General features: G+C 45.1%; 1 long non-coding RNA gene across 1 annotated transcript in view; it reads left to right on the forward strand.

Moving 5' to 3' along the window:
• The window catches only part of LOC147456803 (uncharacterized), a 70,492-nt gene extending 50,932 nt beyond the window's left edge, over positions 1–19,560 (forward strand). Inside the window, exon 3 of the long non-coding RNA XR_015188263.1 lies at positions 19,108–19,560. This is a non-coding gene — a long non-coding RNA (uncharacterized LOC147456803). The remainder of the gene's footprint in view (positions 1–19,107) is intronic.
• The last annotated feature ends 579 nt before the right edge of the window (positions 19,561–20,139 follow it).

Consider the following 20,139-nt stretch of genomic DNA (forward strand, 5'->3'; position numbering starts at 1 on the left):
GCTTGGAATAGAAGTCAGCTTCTATTCAGGAGTTGATGAGTCATGCGAAGCGGGGCTTTGCCATTCACTCTGGCAGTTTGACCTACCCCACAGATGAAGCCATGACACAACGAGCCGAACAGACTTCTGGGAATGAAAGTAGAAGGAAAAAGAGCAACCCAGAGAAGAAGGATGCACGACCCAAGCTTACTTCTCAGGAGAAAGCTCGCTTCATTAGAGAGGGGAAGTGCTTTGGATGCGGGGAACATGTACATATCTTCGCGAAGTGCCTTAAAAAGGCACAGAAAGAACAGAATGATAAGAACGATGACAGGCCTGAGAGTTCGAGAGCAGTTGAGGAACGTGGCAGAAAAGGAAGATAGAAAAGCAGAACTGGTACCACATGGCGTGGGACTTGCACCGAATCAAATGAATGAAAGTACAAACTTTGCCGCTTTTTTGGGGGCAAAGTGAAGGATCAGGAAGTTCTTTTGAAGGAGCCAAGGCCAACTTCTTTCACTTGGAATTGGCGGCTCGATTTGGAATTACGCTCGACAGACTGACGCCACAGGCGTAGGTAGTTCGACTGGCACCCGGATTGGGATGTTGCCATTACACCGAGCATTGGCAAACTTCGTTTGCAATGACAGGGGTGTTCAGGGCACGCGAGTGACGTTCTACTCGGAATCCCTTGGAACCACCAGAACTACGCCGTGGTTGACTACCGGGCCGAGAAAGCGATGTTGACAAATGAAGGGCTCAGAGATTGTACTTGATGAACTTCAGTTTCTTTACTCATTCTTTTGGGAGAGAACTGAACGATGTATAAAGGTTGAATATGTTTTGACCTGAACAAAAGAACGCCAAGATTTTTCTCCACACTCATGCCGATTTTTTTTTTTAGAGGGCCTGAAGATCAGACCATTGACTTGATACCTGGAAGCACGTCACCGAACCGGCCACCTTACCGTGTGAGTCGAGTACAGATTGAAAAGATTATGAACCAAGTGAAAGACCTCTTGGAAAAGGGTCTTGTCCAGCCTGGTACTTCATCGTACTGCTCTCCACTGATGTTGGATTTGAAGAAAGACGAATCTTGGAGAATGTGCATTGATTATAGAGCTCTCAACAAAATCACCTTCAAGAACAGATTTCCGATTCCTAGGATCGATGATACACTCGACAGGTTAGAGGGATTCTCATGCTTTAGCAGGATTGACTTAAAGAGTGGATATTATTAGATCTGAATCGCGCTGGAAGACGTCTACAAGACAGCTTTTCGGACGACTTTTGGGTTATTTGAGTTTTTTGGTGATGCCTTTTGGTTTAACCAATGCTCGTGCGACATTTAACCGGATGATGGACAGGATTTTTCGAGAGCATAGGCGATTTGTTGGCACTTTCTTTCATGATATCATTGTTTTCTCCAAGAATGAGGCAGAACACAGAGATCATCTGCTTTAGAGATACACTTTTGGGACACTTTGTCTCAGGAGCAGGAGTGCAAGTGGATTCGGCCAAGATAGAGACTATACGTGATTGGCCCGATTGGAAGAATGTCCATGAAGTTGGAAGCTTCTTGGGACTGTGTTCGTACTACAGGCGGTTCACACGAAAGTTTGCAGAGGTTGCTTCCCCTTTGCATATCTTGACACAGAAAGGAGTCCCTTTCTCGTGGGGATCCACAAAAGTGACTGCCTTTCAGACATTGAAAGAGAAATTGACTACGGGACCAGTTTTGACTTCGCGGGACTTGCAAAAGTCATTTGAAGTATATTGTGATGCTTGTGGTCGTAGTCTTGGTGCGGTCTTGATGCAAGAAGGCCATGTCATTGCTTACGAGAGCCGATTGTTCTCTAGGCCGGAGATGACAGCACAGATATATGAGAAAGAGCTTTTGGCAGTGATCCATGCTCTTACTCAGTGGCGGCACTACCTACTCGGAGCGGATTTTACTGTCTTTACAGACCATCAAAGTTTGCGCTACTTCTTGTCACACAGAAGCAACTTTCGGAAAAGCAGATGCGATGGGCGAACATCTTGTCACAGTTTCACTTCCAGATTGTCCATGAGCAGGGACAGAAGAATGTGGTGGCAGATGCTTTGTCTCGGAAGCCGTTGGTTCTGGCTATTTTTGCGATACATCATAGGAGCTTCGAGGATATGGTCGATCAGTATGCCACAGATACAGATTGTGCAGATAAGGGATACGGGATGGGGAGATAGTAGTTGGATACTCCCTTCGGGAAGGCTACTTGATGAGAAAGGAAGTGGAAGAGTTTGTGCGCAGTATGCCAAAAGGTCAAGTTTGACAGGCATAAGGCACAGGAATTGTTACAGCCTTTACCCATATCCACCCGCCCCTGGGAAAATATTGAAATGGATTTCATTTTTTTGATCTCCCGAGAACACAGAATGATCACGATGATTTTCCGATTACATGGCACGTCTGAGACGATTGTCTCCGACAGAGACCCCACATTTATGAGTTTGTTTGGAAGGCAATTTGGGAGAACATTGGCACGTGGTTGCAGTTCTCGTCATCGTTCCACTTGCAGACTGACGGGCAATCTGAGATTGCTAATTCAATGATTTTAGATTTATTGAAGTCTTGTATCTCGGATCAGAAGACTCAATGGAAAAAGAACTTACCTTTGGTGGAATTTGCCTATAATAACACGATACACTCTTCGACGGGGAAGACGCCATGTGAGATTGTTGAAAGTGTTGCGAAGGTTCCATCCTTCCTGAGCACGAAAGATTAGATATTTGAAGCGGATGAATATTCGTGAGATTTGGATACGGCTTTTGCCAAGGTTTGCGAGACTTTGCAGAGTCTCAAGAACAACAGAAAAAGGTAGCGGATTGCCATCGTCGCGACTTGAAATTGAAGGAGGATGATTGGGTGCTCTTACGTTTTGAGAAGGCACGCCTACGAAAGAAAAAGGGAAAGGAGTGGCTTTTTCCAAAGCTTAGTATGCGATACTACGGACCTTTCCATATCACTGACAAAATAAATGATGTCTCCTTCCGATTGAAATTGCCAGATACTTGGAGGATTCAAAATGCATTGCATGTGAGTCTCTTGAAACTTGTTAAGGGTGATGTGCCTGATGATGGGGAGCCTGATGAGCAACCCGAAGTGGAAGAAAACGAGGAGATCCTTGTTCCTGAACAGATTTTGGCACATAACGATACGAAGAAAGGTAAAGTCCGAAGGCGGTTCTTGGTTAAGTTCAAGAACTTTCCTGCATTTGATGCGAAGTGGATGGAGGAGGAGGACCTAGCAGATACTCCTCGGATTGTGAAACTTTACCTCGATGTTTTGGTTTAGCATAGTCTACTCCAAATGGAACCTAGAATTCAGCTTGGCTGGAGATCTGGTGCAGTGGGGTGCACAAGAGGGGAGTCACTCCACTCCCTTGTCAACAGATGCCTCGATTTTGATACTAAAGTCATTGATGTCTCTTTGAGCTTCAGGGATACTGATAGTTGACAGTATTCTGTTGGATGACTTTATGAAATGGAATTCCTGATAATGATATTGATTTGTTTCTTCACTTCTTTTGAGTGAAGGAACTGATAGACGAAATGACTGCAGCATTTTGGTCTACTTGATCTCGAATGGACATGGTTGCAATAGGGGTTAGTCAATCTGACATCGATGAGGTCGCGATTGGACCTAGATGTGATTGCTAGCTACATTGCCGATAAATGATGCTTTAAGATCCGAATGAATGTTGAATGTCATGTGATGTCCTGTGATGTCCTTTGATGTCATGTGATGTGACTTTCGATTTTGTACATGTGCTAGATGTGTGTTCCTAGTACGTAGGTACTAACAGTCAGTGTCTGCTAAGACGGTTTATGGCTTTTGTCGGTTTTGCAGGCGTAATCGCGGTCGATTACAATGCTTTCAAGAGGGGGGTATGTCACAAAGTGATGACGTGGCTATGGACAACAGAAACCCTAATTTTTGCCAAAAACCCTAATTTTTGAAAATTGCGGAGGTGATTTAAAAAAAAAAATAAAATATTTTTGGGAAATTTTGAGCGACGCAAATCTCAGCTTTTTGCTATGATTTGAGAGAAAGAGAGAGAAAAAGAGAACTTGCTTTTTATTGACTCTCATTGAGAGAGAGAGAGAGAGAGAGAGAGAATTTGCTTTTGCTTTCAAGCTTTTGGGGCTCTGCTTTTGGGCATTCCTTGTAATCTTTAAATTAGTGGTGAGGGCCTCACTTCTCAGAGCATCTGGACGCAGAGTCTGAGAGTGAAACCCTAACCGCTCTCTTGTACTTTGATGATTGATTAATACAAAAAGAAATACCGAAAGGGGGCCAATATCTGTAGGCACGGAACTCCGCCGGGCTAGTGCAAATCTATTGTGATCTGTGAACTGTTTGAAGTGGTTATTTGGTCCTATCGTGATTGATTCTTGACTTGGAGTTTCCAAGTTTGTTATAGGGTCCTACACTTCTTCCTCAGTTTTGAGATCTAGCAGGCCACACACGGGATCTTCTTCTCTCAGCGGAAGTATTCCAGAGACATCCTCCACCAATGGGATAAAGACCTCCAGATCTATCGGCACTTCTCTTGAGTGCAAGGAGAATGCATCTTTCATTACCCCTCCCCCTTGGTTGATCAATCATTGTATGAGTATGTTGTTGGCTGCCTTATATGGTTGGCGTACTCTTGCTAAGACATTGCCTTCTCAGTTTCAGTGTTGGGCTCTTTTTTGACCAAGCCTCAATAGTGTGTTCTATATACTTTGCGGTACATATTTGATGCCTTGGAGTACGCATAATCCATTGGTCGCTCTAGAGGTTGCACGTCTCAAAGCTAGTATGATGCAAACTCGGTTGGTAGCCCAAGTTCATGGCACTCTACTACAGTAATAGTTTTCACACACGGCTCATGACTTGTTTCATGGAGCAACAATCGACAACTGATGGTGGCACTTTTATCAGCAAAAGTGGAGTACAGAGCAGTTGCTTGTGAAGGAATATGGTTTCAGAGACTACTTGGGGACTTGGGATTTCCTCAATTGTTGCCTCACTTCTTTTGTGCAATAACCAAAGTTGCATTGTTAGCACCAAGAATCCAATTTTTATACTTGAACGAAGCATATAGAGGGTCAATACCACTATGCTCGGAAGTGGTTTAGGCAGGGGGGTCTTTCATTGGAGTGTCCCTTACAGTGGACAATGCAGACATCTTCATGAAGACTTTGCCTCAAACACATTTTGTTATCACACCTTCAGGTTCTATCCTTTGTTGCTTCATGATTTCTGGTGTTTTAATTTGTCTAGTGGTCATCCTTGACCGGCCACCCATTGCATGCATGTCAAATGCATGGCCGTAACACTTTGCGGTTGGGCTTGCCCGTCTCTTTTGGTCCATATTTGGGATTCTCATTTTATCCATGTTTTTATGAGATTGGCCCACCCATACCTACTTCACTATATATGTGTCTAGGATGGGTAGGTAGTTATTCATGGTTTTGATCAGTTGCGAGGTTTGGCTCACATTCTCTCTCTCTCTCTCTCTCTCTTTCTCTCTCAGAGTTGCGTAGACACAGGGAGAGTCTCTTGAGGAGATCAGGCAGTGGGAGACATTCACAGAGGGAGAACATTGACTTATTTAGAGCAGGGACTCGGCGGTCAAATGAGCAAGCTTCACAGAAAACTTCAAAGCCCACCTTTACCCAAGGTATATTAGTTGATAGAGAGATTGAGCTCGGGAGAGCTAGACACCCACGTCTACGAGGGCGACCACGGCATCGACGGAGGCTCTATCAGAGAATCGGGACTATTGTAGTATGACATGGGAGACGTTCAGTACGACTATTGATAGAGGCAGACATTGATGATGCTCTTTAGCGACCGATGCAATGCTTTCTCGGAAATTGTCTGATACCGGGCATCCTCGGGTATTGATGATGATGATGATGGTGAGGATGATTCTAGTTTTTTCATTTTACTTCAATTCTATTTTATTTTGTACCTAGGCATTGTATTAGACTCACCAAGATTGTATCAGCTTGGTCTCATAGGTCATTTTTGCCTTTTGAAAACGTTTCATATATCATTTCAGTTCATTTCATTTCTCTTTTTTTCAGCACAGATCAAGAGACCCAAGCATATTCTTCAAGGAGCTATTGATACTCCTATCTTGGATGTATACCATACGACATCCGCAATACAGTACACGATGGAGCAAACTAGAGTGCATATCTTACTTGTATTTTGTATGTATATAGTCTTGCATTCTGAGCCCCTAGCATTAGAGTCCTTCCCTCCATCTACCATCATGGCCACCACTCGTATACCCCACTTTCCCAATTTATCACTTAGCGTTAAGTATTGTCTTTACTTTCAGTTTAGCCTTTCCTCTTTTAGGATGGCAGAGGATATTTCACATATGCACATTGATTTGTCTCATGGGCTTCTTCTTCTCCTCCTCCTCCTCCTCCTCCTCCTCCTCTCATCCTTCTTCTCCCTTTTCTTCTCCTCCTCCTCCTCCTCTTTGTCCTTCTTCTCCTTCTCCTTCTTCTCCTCCTCCTCCTCCTCCCTCTCCCTCTCCTCTCCTTCTCCTTCTTCTTCTTCTTCATCCTCGTCTCTCTCTCTCTCTCTCTCTCTCTCTCTCTCTCTCTCTCTCTCTCTCTCTTTGTTGTTGTATGCAGATGATATTGTATTGATAGCAGAATCACCAGATGGAATGCAGAGGCAGTTAGATGCATTACATGAATTCGCAGAGGACAGCGGATTGTCGGTAAATTTGGGTAAAACCAAAGTTATGGTGTTTAACACCACACCACAGTGGGTTAGGAGATCGGCACCTACATTTGCATATGGCCAAGATACAGTAGAGTACACAGATGCATACACATACCTTGGTGTGGTATTTACAGGACCGAAGTTTACTCTTAAGAAGGCAACGGATGCTAGATTGTCCAGAGCCTCTGCGGCCTTGGGAGGGTTGGAGAGGATGTGTTCACAAGTGCAGTTTAAGGAACCACGAACAAAACTTTGGCTCTTTGATACTGTGGTGGCTTCGGCTATGCTGTATGGGGTCCAGATTTGGGGACCATCTGTGGATCAGGATAATTGGAAGTCAATGGAGAGACCTTTGGTATCTATGATTTCTCGAATGATTAGAGCCAAGGCCTCCGTACCACACGCGATTAGCGGAGCGGAACTAGTTGCCCCTCCAATAGAAATTGAAGCTCTTACCAGATCAGTGTCCTTTATACATGGTTTGTGGGATACAAATAATTGCCGATATACTAGATTGGCCCTTGAATCCTCTCGACAATTAGCAATGAAAGGAGATACATCATGCTGGTATGCGCAACTGTCCTCGTGGTTTCACAGACATGGGTTCAGTATGGAAAGATTACCCCCCTTCCAATACTCTCTTGAGGCTCCATCACTGGCTATCACACGAACGAAGATTAATAAAATCATCCGCCAGGATCTTATACAGTTGGACACTAAGAGGACATGGGTAGACCCTACACAAGAATTGGGCACGAAGATGGCCGACTACAAAGAAAACTTCCTACAGCTATCTGAAGATGGCTTTGTGATTCGCCCGAGCTACATGGATACCCACCTGTCTCATGGTTTGAGATGTGCTATTGGTCAGATTCGTACATCCTCACACGAGTTGGAAATTGAATTTGGCTGGTATGCGCAACTGTCCTCGTGGTTTCACAGACATGGGTTCAATATGGAAAGATTACCCCCCTTCCAATACTCTCTTGAGGCTCCATCACTGGCAATCACACGAACGGAGATTAATAAAATCATCCGCCAGGATCTTATACAGTTGGACACTAAGAGGACATGGGTAGACCCTACACAAGAATTGGGCACGAAGATGGCCGACTACAAAGAAAACTTCCTACAGCTATCTGAAGATGGCTTTGTGATTCGCCCGAGCTACATGGATACCCACCTGTCTCATGGTTTGAGATGTGCTATTGGTCAGATTCGTACATCCTCACACGAGTTGGAAATTGAATTTGGCAGATTTAGGGGAATCCCACCTGAGAGCAGAATTTGCGAGTTATGCGGAATGGAGCCGGAGACAGAATTACACTACATATGCCACTGCATCGTATACTATGAGATACGTGGGCGTTTCCATTGCCTGTTTAAAGAAGGCTTTGGACCTCTAGATAGAGTCATGCAATACCAAGATCAAAGGTGCTTAGGCCTGTACCTACTGGAACTACATCGGCACAGGGATAATCTAATGAGAAGACAAAGAGCACTACAGCCTCAGAGGCAGATCACAGATTTCTTCGGATCGAGAGAAGTAGGAATGGAAGGAGAAGCGAGAGGCCAGCAGCGAGCACAAAGGAGTACCCACATTCATACCAAAGGCACCCTCATTGACAGGGCGATTGAGCTTAGGAAATCGAGACGACCACGACCGAGATGCAGAAGCACACTTCACCGGAGGAGACTACAACAAAGGATTAGAAGCATTCTAGCCAGACACCCAGAAGGCTCCTAAGAAGTTTATCTAATACTTTGTATTTAGTTTTTCTCATTTATTTTCACATTTTCACACTTTTCAGACATTGTAACAGACTCACCACTTTTGTATCAGTTTGGTCTAATAGGTCACTCTGGCCTTTTGAAGACGTTAATATAACATTTCATTTCATTTCATTTCTCTCTCTCTCGTTATCGTAGTTTATATTTTGTTATCTTAGTTTAATTTATTTTGTTAATCTGACTTTGTATTAGATACACCGCATTGTAACTTCTGGTCTTATAGGTCACTTTGGCCTTTTGAAGACGTTAATATAACATTTCATTTCATTTCATCTCTCTCTCTCTTTCTCTCCTGAAGAAGAGACCAGCACTTAAGAAAACTGGAATATTTATGGGGGATGACCTTACCTTAGCACAAATAGCACATAGAGTTGATGCCAGAGATCAAGGCAGCAAGGGAGAAGGGAAAAATTGCCTTTTATAGAGGAGTGAAAGTAGTGGTTTTGGAAAAACGCACAGCATGACGGTGCGAGACATATGGGACCACACTCCGGATGGCGGCATGGAATTGTAATGGATCATATAGGCTGGATGTGGGTGCCTTTGAAGATAGCTTCAGAGATAGAGACATTGTCTTTTACTCGGAGACACATCAAAAATCTGGACAGTTGATGCCAAGTGTGATTGGCTATTTATGGGAGACAGCTTGTCGGCCAGACACTAGATCCCAGCATGGAAGTCGAGGTTCAGGAGGGGTAGCAGTCTTATTCAAGGAAGAGTTGCAGCCGCTATTACAGATTGTCCGGAGAGATGACCAGGCGAGATACATGTGGGTGAGACTGAGAGTTGAGACAGGCAGATTTCTTATACATTGCTATATGTTACTTTCCCCCTAGCACATCAGTCTATACCTCACCTAGAGGGCAATCCCCTTTCTCTATACTTGATGATGACATATGGGAGTTCTCTAGAGATGGAGATATCATTCTCTTGGGAGACTTTAATGCCAGGACGGCCAACTCCCAAACGGTATTTTATGATACCTCGGAGGAGATGCTTAGAGAGATGGATATATCGGAGATGGGACTTGACAGACACTCACGAGATAAAGAGCACACAGAGTATGGGAGATATCTCATGGAGATGACAACTACGCATGGTTTGGCCATACTTAATGGTCTAGAGATTTTTCCTTCGTCTGGGGGATTCACATGCTTTCCACACAGACATGGGGCCAGTACAGTTGTAGCGCGGATAATGTGTCGTGCTCTCTACAGTGTGGATGCCCCTCAGTGCAATGTGCGTGACAATCTCACTCAAACAAATGGAAACTCTCTCAACAGAATGAAACACAGAAACAATGGATAACAACAGAGACACAACAGTGGACCGGAACATGTGGACTCGACTAGCTCAAAGAACTATGTACAAGACTCTGGCGTGGCAACACACTCAGCTCCAGCCCAGGACTCACAGTTACAAATGGGGGTGTTGAGGCTCAGATGTGCAGGGATGGTGAAGCAGTGCTCTGTGTAAGACTCGCTCTAGACGACTACGTACAAGATAATCCTGTGAAGCAGATGATGATAATGACCCAACGGCCCATAAATGTCAGCCACCTAAGCCAATCTCCAAAGTGAGTGGTGGTGGTGACCTGGCCACGATGTCCACTAGACCACCGTCCGTATCCTGCCACGTGTCACTGCCCAGCCCAGCCCAAGAGAGTCCGTCCAGTGTGAACCAGACCCGACGGTTCACACCAGACCAACTGTACTAACTGAGTGTCTTGTGAAGGTGACACTGTAGCTTGCTATACAGGTTGCCCGCCACAAGACCTCTCACCGTCCCGGTGAGAGGAATACTGAAAAAACTGTGAAAGAAAACCATTAGGTACTGCATCTATACATCCTTCATGAAGCAGGTTCTAGGCCCAAAAGTGGAGTTTAAACACACTGCACTGCTAAAAAATGATGTTCTACAGCAAAGAGATAAGCTCAGTTTGATTCTAGTGCATCATTATCTGCCCTAACCATAGTGATAGTAAAATGACTTGGTCCATGCTTGCAGTTGCAGACGAACTTGCCACATTTTTTGCAACAATACTCTTCTCGCAGGGAGGGATGACCATAAGCCCGAGTAACACCGCAAATAGGGTTAAGCTATAGGTAGCTCCATCATGATGGCAGAACAGAAATGCCTTCACAGCAACAGGATGGCAACCAAGTGAATGCATCGAGCCATCTTATCATGCAAGTGTTGGGGGAAAAATTTTTTGAGTCTGAGAAGGGTGGGGAAGGCTAGATAGGGGCAAGGGGTAGGTAGGGGCGAGGCAAGGGAGGTAGTGGGTAGGGGCGAGGTGGGGAGGGGAGGGGAGGGTAGGGTAGGGGCGAGGGGAAGGGAGGGGGTGTGTAGGGGCGAGAGAGTGTGAGGGGGAGGGTAGGGGCGAGTAGGGGGTAGGGTAGGGGCGAGTAGGGGGAGGGTAGGGGCGAGAGAGTGTGAGGGGGAGGGTAGGGGCGAGTAGGGGAGGGTAGAGGCGAGAGTGTGAGGGAAGGGTAGGGGCGAGAGCAAGAAGGGGTGGGTAGGGGCGAGATTGTGTCAGACCATTTTGAAAGTGCAGGTTGAGGACAGAGCCAACTATTCTCAACAAGACGACTATCAGGAGCAGGGAATTCATCAAGCAGGACCTGTTTAGTGAAGGGATTTGGCTAGACACAGAGGTTAGCTTCGTTCTGGTTGGAGAAGCAGACACCAATGGGGCTGATGTTTGATGGGGGCTGAACTCTTTTTTAGGGGATTTCTTCCCATTTCTATGATTCTTCATAGGCTCACCAAATTCAAAGGCTTCCACCAAGGGCACATCAGGAGTAGCTTCTGTGACCTTCGACCTTTGAGCTGGCTCAGGTGGCTCATTGGAAGAGGGTGTACCTTCAGTCAAAGAGTGAATCGAAACTCCAAAACAGGGCATAGATTTGGTAGCATCCAACCACTCCAACAGATCCTCATCTGACCCGTCAGGTGGAGTAGGCTGTTCCAATTCGAGGCTGGTTGCTAAGGACAAAGAACTATGTTGCACCACAGGATCCATACCACCTTCTAAGAGAATGGGTTGCATCGAGGAGCCATAATTATGTGTCCACATTGCATCATTTCCCCAATTGTGGAGTGCTTTAGTGTGTCGCAGCCATGGTCTTCCAATAAGCAAGGGAAATCCGCCCTCAACCTGGGGAAGACGAACCACCACAAAATCCAAGTTAAAAGTAAAGTCTTGTACCTGCAGAGGCACATTATCCACTATGCCCACTGGGTAGACTGTCCGTTGGTCGGCCAATGTAATTGTGAAGGGAGCAGGGCAAGTTGCAGCTGGTTCAGGATCTATGTGAGGAGAGTTGTTGCCCTGAGGCTCAGGATCACTACACTAAGGATTGTCCAAAACAATGCGCCTCTACCTCTACGAGCCCAAGTCAAAGCCAACCTGAATTCACCTTTCCCAAGATCAATTTGATAGCAGTTAGTACCAACCCCAAGCCACCACTTTCTGCCCATATGATTTTTGAACAGCTTCCTAGCCCCCTCTATCCTAGTAGCAGCTGCGATGAACTCCTCGAGAGTGGCGTCGGGTCGAAGACTCTCTCGGAGTTTTTGTTGAGAAGTTTTGGGAAGCGTCTTCTCCACCCACTTTTTAACCATGAATTCACCGGGTTGTTGGGGGAGCTTGGCCACCAGCGACTTAGTTTTAGTCATAAGCTCTGCAAAAGTCTCCTCAGGCTTGAGCACCATGTTGGCCAACTCATCCAACACCTTCTCCTGGTAGTCACCCGGCCTGAAAGCTGCACAGAACTGCTGTCTTAAGGCTGCCCAAGTTGCAAAATGGTTCTCTGCAAATTGACTGTACCATTTATCTGCTAGGCCATCCAGGGTGAATGGAAATAGTACCAAATAAGCATCTTCTCTGTTCAGACCACGTCCCCTACAGAGAGATACAAATCTTCTTGCATGGTCGTCAGCATCTTCTGAAGAAAGCCCTTTGAAGGTAGGGAACTTGATGTTTACCTTGGCCAAAACACTAGCTAGTGGCTCCATGATTCCTTGCTGAGCCTGTTGCTCTATAGCTTGCTGTATCAGAATAGGAGAGAGCTTTACTGGAGAAGGTGATCGGGAAGATGGGGAACCTGATGAAGGAATGGGTGATGTGGTATGTGGAGGTATAGGTGACGAGGTTGAAGGATTTCTACAAGGTGTCAAAGGTCGTCTTTTGTGATAGTACTTCAGAGGGCTCAGTAGTGCGCTTTGACGCTCGATTGACCTCCTTGTATGTGTCATGCAGTGACCACCAGTCCAACCAAGCTTGGGGCAAGAAAACTTGTGACAGGTCTAGACTCCACCAGACCAGACCAGGTCTAGACTCCACCAGACCAGACCAGACCAGGTAAGTGACTAGACCCGACTGGACCAGGGACGAGACCAAGGACGAGGAGGACTAGACCAGGGTCGAGGAGGTCTAGACCAGGGACGAGGACAGGTTGAACCAGGGCGAGAGAGGACTAGACCAGTTGGACTAGGCGAGAGGGGACTAGACCAGTTGGACTAGACGAGAGGAGAACAGTGCAAGGCAAGGTTGGCGAAGGTAGGCGAAGGTAGATAAACCTAACTAGCTTCAAGATTTGCACCTCACAGAGTGAGATTTCAGTTGAGGTCCCACCGTGATCGCCAAAATGAGAGCACCTGTAGCGCGGATAATGTGTCGTGCTCTCTACTGTGTGGGTGCCCCTCAGTGCAATGTGAATGACAATCTCACTCAAACAAATGGAAACTCTCTCAACAGAATGAAACACAGAAACAATGGATAACAACAAAGACACAACAGTGGACCAGAACATGTGGACTCGACTAGCTCAAAGAACCATGTACAAGACTCTGGCGTGGCAGCACACTCAGCTCCAGCCCAGGACTCACAGGTACAAATGGGGGTGTCGAGGCTCAGATGTGCAGGGATGGTGAAGCAGTGCTCTGTGTAAGACTCGCTCTAGACGACTACGTATAAGATAATCCTGTGAAGCAGATGATGATAATGACCCAACGGCTCATAAATGTCAGCCACCTAAGCCAATCTCCAAAGTGAGTGGTGGTGGTGACCTGGCCACGATGTCCACTAGACCACCGTCCGTATCCTGCCACGTGTCACTGCCCAGCCCAGCCCAAGAGAGTCCGTCCAGTGTGAACCAGACCTGACGGTTTACACCAGACCAACTGTACTAACTGAGTGTCTTGTGAAAGTGACACTGTAGCCTGCTACAACAGTGGACTATGTCATGACTTCACCGAGCTTCATCTCTCATATTCAAGATCTCAGTGTGGGCCCTAGGCCTGTTGGAGTAGCAGTGGACCATGCTCTCCTGACTTTTTCAGTCTCTTTCCAGTATAGTGTCTCTCAGACACCACGGAGGATTGCACACACACGGTATACTTTTACACCAAAGACGGATTCAGTTTATGTGGAAGAGATTTACAGACGGATGGGGGCAGCCGAGCACTGTATATACAGTGCAGGAGATCACCACTTTATTGACGGAGATCTTGCATGGGGCAGCAGCAGAGGCATACCCACACACTTAACCAGATCAGAGAAGACGTTCTGGGAACATGCCTCAGAATAGTTGGTATGATGAGGAGTGCAGAGAGATGAGAGTTCAGATTCAGAGCGAGCTTATACTTGGAGTCATTACATATAGAAAGTCTCGGATTGCCCTTCGGCGTTTAGTGCGACGGAAGAAGCGGGCCTTTTTAGCCTAGATGGAACGTGATTTGTATCAACTCTTTTTGAGCCGAGATTCAGGTGAGGCCTGGCGTCTCTTCCATGAGCACTTACCTCCTCCAGTGATTACCTCTCCCGAGATTTGGGGTCAATATGCAGTATCATTATATATAGTACCTGGGCAACCACCATTACCAGACCCTCTAGAGCCATGTCCAGCCACTAGTACCTTCTTTACCACTGAGATGGTGAAGAATGCCATTGACAGGATGAGGACTAGGAGAGCATATGATCATGATGGTTTGGTGGCAGAGCACTTGATACATACTAGAGATTTACTGTCAGAGGTTCTTGCGCGGTTGTTTAACCGTGTCATGTGTGAGGGACTACCCGAGTCCTGGAGATTATCTACTATTGTACCTCTTTTCAAGGTAGGGGACCCCACGGTACCAAGGAACTACCGTACTATTATGATAGGGCACACATTGGCACGGTTGTATGCATCCATTCAACAGCAACTGAGTAAATGGGCAGAAAATGAGGGCATACGAGCAGCAGGACAGGCTGGGTTCAGGAGGGGTTTCTCCACTTTGGACCATATTCTTACACTCAAAGCCATTATTGAGGAGGGTCGGGCACATGGGAGACGGATGTATTGTTGCTTTGTGGACTTCCGCAAGGCATTTGACACAGTGCCGAGGGCCAGATTGATGCACAGGCTACTGAAGTTGGGAGTACCCACAGAGATCATATGGGGGATCATGGCTTTATACGGCTCAATGACTGGCTAGGTACGCACTCCTGAGGGGATTTCTGACATTGTTCATTGGAGTGAAACAAGGGTGTCCTTTGTCCCCTACACTTTTTGGTATGTATGTAGATGAGGTCTCTAACTACATTGACAGAGAGGGTGACAGAGGTGCTCAGCTGGCAGGGACATGGATCCCTTTATTATTATATGCTGATGATATTGTGTTAATGTCAGAGTCGCCAGAGGGCATGCAAAGACATTTGGATGCATTGCACAACTTTGCAGAGGATAGTGGACTGTCTGTGAACCTTGGTAAAACCAAGGTTATGGTGTTTAGCACCACACCACAGTGGGTCAAGAGATTGGCACCTACACTCGTATATGGCCATGACACTGTGGAGTACACAGATGAATATACATATCTGGGGGTGGTATTCACGGGACCGAGGTTTACCCTGAGGAGAGCAGCAGAGACTAGACTATCCAGAGCCTATGCGCCATTAGGAGGGCTAGAGAGGATGTGTTCGCAGGTTCAGTTTCAAGAACCACGAACAAAACTATGGCTCTTTGATACTTTGGTTGCTTCAGCTATGCTTTATGGGGTCCAAGTTTGGGGACCATTTGTGAATCATGAAAGTTGGAGAAACATGGAGAGACCCTTGGTATTTATGATATCCCGGATGATTAGAGCCAAGGCTTCTGTACCACATGCGATTATTCGAGCGGAGGTAGCTGCCCCTCCTATAGAGATTGAGGCTCTTACCAGATCAGTGTCCTTTATGCACAGTCTATGGGATACACATAGAGGCAGATATACTAGACTGGCTCTCGAGTCCTCTAGACAGTTAGCGATGCAGGGAGATGCATCATGTTGGTATGCATAGATGACCTCATGGTTTCAGAGACATGGTTTCAGCATGGAGAGATTGCCTCCCTTTCAGTATTCCCTGGACACACCCTCCTTGCCCGTCACACGGACGGAGATCACTAGACTCATTCGTCAGGATCTTATACAGTTGGCCACCATGAGGACATGGGTAGAGCCGATACAGGAGTTGGGCACGAAGATGGCTTTCTACAAAGAGCACCTTCTCCAACTTTCAGGGGATGGGTTTGTGACTCGTCCGAACTACATGGACACTCTTTTATCTCATGGTCTGCGATGTGCTATTGGTCAGATTCGCACATCCTCACACCAGCTGGAGATTGAGACGGGTAGATTCAGAGGGATACCACCAGAGTCTAGGATATGTCAACTATGCGGTAGAGAGCCAGAGACAGAGCTACACTACATATGCCACTGTATTGTGTATTATGAGATACGAGGGTGCTTCCATTGCTTATTCAGGGAGGGTTTTGGACCCCTAGATAGAGTCATGAGATATCAGGACCAGAGATGCCTTGGCTTATATCTACTTGAGCTACACCGACATAGAGACAGTCTGTTGGGGAGACATGGAGTACGACAGTCGCAGAGACAGATCACAGATTTCTTTGGATCGAGGGAGCCAAGAGACCAACCACCAGCACAGGGTTGTACCCGCATTCATACCAGAGGCACCCTCATTGATAGGGCGATTGAGCTCGGGAGATCGAGACGACCACGACCGAGACACAGGAGCACACTACATCGACGAAGACTCCAACAAGTATGCACTCTAGAGGGATATCTCATTTAGTTCACTCCACTATTGGAGTGAAACTAGGTTGTCCATTGTCTCCTACTCTATTTGGTATATATACAGATTAGGTTTCTGATTACATTGACAGAGAGGGTGACAGAGTATGTACGCACTATAGGCTTGATATCTGATTTAAATCAATCCACTATTGGAGTGAAACAAAGCTTTCCCTTGTCTACTAATCTATTTGCTATGTATATAGATGAGGTTTTTGATCACATTGACATAGAGTGTGACAGAGGTGCCCAATTGACAAGGACAGGGATTCCATTGTCGTTATATGTTGATGATATTGTTTTGATCTCTGGCTCACCGGAGGGTACATTTGGATGCATTACATAGCTTTGCGGAGGATAGTGGATTGTCTGTAAACCTTTGTAAAACCAAGGTTATGGTGTTTAACACCACACCGCAGTGGATGAGGAGATCAGCACCTACATCCACACATTTTCATACACTTATCCCTCGGTTAGTCTTCACTGGGACAAGGTTTTCTTTGAAGAGAGCAGCAGGGACTAGATTGACCAGATCGTATGCGGCCTTGGGAGGATTGGAGAGGATGTGTTAGCAAGTTCAGTTCCAAGAACCCCGAACATAGCAAAGACTAGACTGACCAGAGCGTATGCAGCCTTGATGCATCATCGCTCTCTTACACGGGTGGAGATTACTAGACCCATTCGCGAGGACCTAACCGAGTTGGATACCAAGAGGACATAGATAGAGCCGACACAAGAGTTGGACAGGAAGATGGATTTCTATAGAGAGCATCTTCTCCAGCTCACAAGAGATGGCTTTGTGAGTCGACCCGGCTATATGGATACACACCTATCTCATGACTTGAGTTACACAGACATAGAGATAGTTTACTGAGGATATTTGGAGAGAGACAATCCGAGAGACATTACGGATTTCTTCACACCAGACACTGTACTGCAAAGCTCATCTCATACTCACACATGCTGTACTCACATTTGACCGAGCATTGGAGCTAGAGAGATCAAGACCCCCACGACTGAGGAGAGATCGAGACCCTCACAACTAAGGCAAGGAGCTTCATAGCATCGACGGAGACTAAAGCAGAGGATTCCAACCATACTATCTCGACATCTAGAGTACAGATGAGGATGGATTCATCACCCATTATATCACCCTCTTTTATTAGGCACCCATTGTATTTGTGGCATACTAACAGGGAATGGCCATTTTTTAGTTTGCCGTACACATTGCCCGTTCCCATTTCCGTTCTGGTTCTCATTCTATGTGACTATATAGTCATAGGGAATGGCGATCAATGCCGTCCCCCATTCCCGTTCCCCGTTCCCATTTCCTGTTCACTGCTACTATGATCAATATTCATTCATACCCCACATAGTCCCCCAGCTAGTAGCACTTCCAGATTCATTTATGTATGTCTTGTTTGTACCTAGACATGGTATCAGATTCACCAACGGATCGGTCTCATAGATCATTTTGGCCTTTTGAAGACGTTAATATATCACTTCATTTCTCTCTTATCCTTCTGCACTCATACATTCGCAATAAGCAGCCCAAGAGAGAGAATTTCTTTGAGAGGTATCAGTTCATGTGCTTTAGCAAATAAAGCATACAACTCTACCAAATTTTTATCAAGTGTGACGACTTTTGCTCAAATCCCTCAAGTAAACACCTCATAATAAATTGGTTTGTACTGCCCCATGCATAATTCTGCATGTCTTTTAGATGCAAGGAAGCATTGGTGATAGCATTTGGAGAGAGGCCCTCACTTTGAATTGCATGAAAAAATCTAGATCTTTGTCGCTCTACCCATGTTGATTGACATGCCCTGTAAGAGTGCACCATGAATACCACGAACAAGGAAGCTTATTAATGAGGTGCTCTGAAAAGCGTACAATAATTGGCATACATATTGACTAGTGTGCTCCGTATGTATTTTCCCTTCTCAAGCAACAAACTAGAGTGATTATCAGTATATATTCTTCTTCTTAGCCCAAGCTTTTACAGAGGTTATTTAAGTAGGTCTCCTCACTACTGGGTTTTGAGCATCATCTGTCTGTCCATATTTAAGTTGTCTGGTTGATATTGCTTTCTTTGAAATTGCTAAGAGAGCTTGAAGATTTTCTGTGAGCTCAAAACAATTGATGCTTACAACTACAAGAATGAAAAAAACATGTGAATTGACGCTGAGGTAGGTAGGTAGGTATGCATATATGTGCGTGTGTAGATATTTGTAGATATAGATGTAGACATAGATATAAGTACAAAGTATCATTGTCATCTGATGTAATAACATACAACAGGTCAAATACCAACACTTGTCAATAAAGATTGTTAAAGTTATGGCTTTGAAGCTGTTGAATTATAGGAATGAGAACCTTGAATTTCGATTGTTGCTGACATCATGCATTGTCAATCCTGAGAAGGTTTTGTGTCTTTGCAGGTATCTTTGTATTTTGTCAATAGCAGGACAAACCGCATCAAATATTTAGAATTAGGGCAAACCGCTTTTGTCGAGTTGAATGATGCTAGCGGTGGTGTTAATGTTTGCAAATTATGAACACTTACGATGCCAATGTTTCTTAATCATCTTCTCAAGCATGAGAGTGAGTACACAATCCTGGACAAGAAAATTATTTTCTTTTCTTGTTGCTTTGAGATTCCCAAATGCAGGTCTGTCTCTCATGTTCACTCAAAGAACAACGATGGTTTGCTCGGGGTTTCAATGCAAGACACAGCATTGTGTGAAATTTGCGTGTCTTTTTTGGTTAAGAAAATTCTCTTTTATCACAAATCAGCAAGAAACTGTGGTTATTTTTGTGATTAGTCATCCTTTGATGTGCAATATTCCAGGGTTTTGGGGGATGATAATCATCTGTTTGAGTCAACGATCTCATTCTTCTTTCTGGACTATGTCATTCTTTAGTGCCTTTATGATCAGTATTCCATTTTTTGGGGGAATGCAACACAAGAGGATGTTTATGCAACCACCACAAAATGATATTTTTCTTGTCACAACTTACATTCGTAGAGAGGTATACTATGCATCCTTGCATCAAAGCAACATGATGGTTAGCTTGAGAGTCCAAACCAAGTATTTGCAAGAACAAAATAATAAAGCTTCTTATAAAGCACATATGTAAACTGTTTACTTTGTAAATGTTTGCACGTGAACATGTAACAATGTGGTAGAGAAAGTCACACCTTTGGCACTAGATCCCTCACGCACTAGATCCCTCACTATTGATATAGAAAAGATATGTTCCATTACACACTACAATCTTTTGAAAAGACATGGTTTTATCTAAATTGACCTTATCTAATCTCTTATATGATTCACATGATCAAAATCTCACTAACAATAAAATATAAATTTAAATCCAGTTTATTTATTGCCTTCAAATATTAAAAAGGAGATATAGAATGCTCGTTGAGTGATAAAATAAAGGGAGTGAATGATATAGTTATGCATGAG

This window comes from Adiantum capillus-veneris, chromosome 5 (assembly GCF_014529385.1).
Source record: "Adiantum capillus-veneris isolate H3 chromosome 5, ASM1452938v2, whole genome shotgun sequence".
Taxonomy (NCBI): domain Eukaryota; kingdom Viridiplantae; phylum Streptophyta; class Polypodiopsida; order Polypodiales; family Pteridaceae; genus Adiantum; species Adiantum capillus-veneris.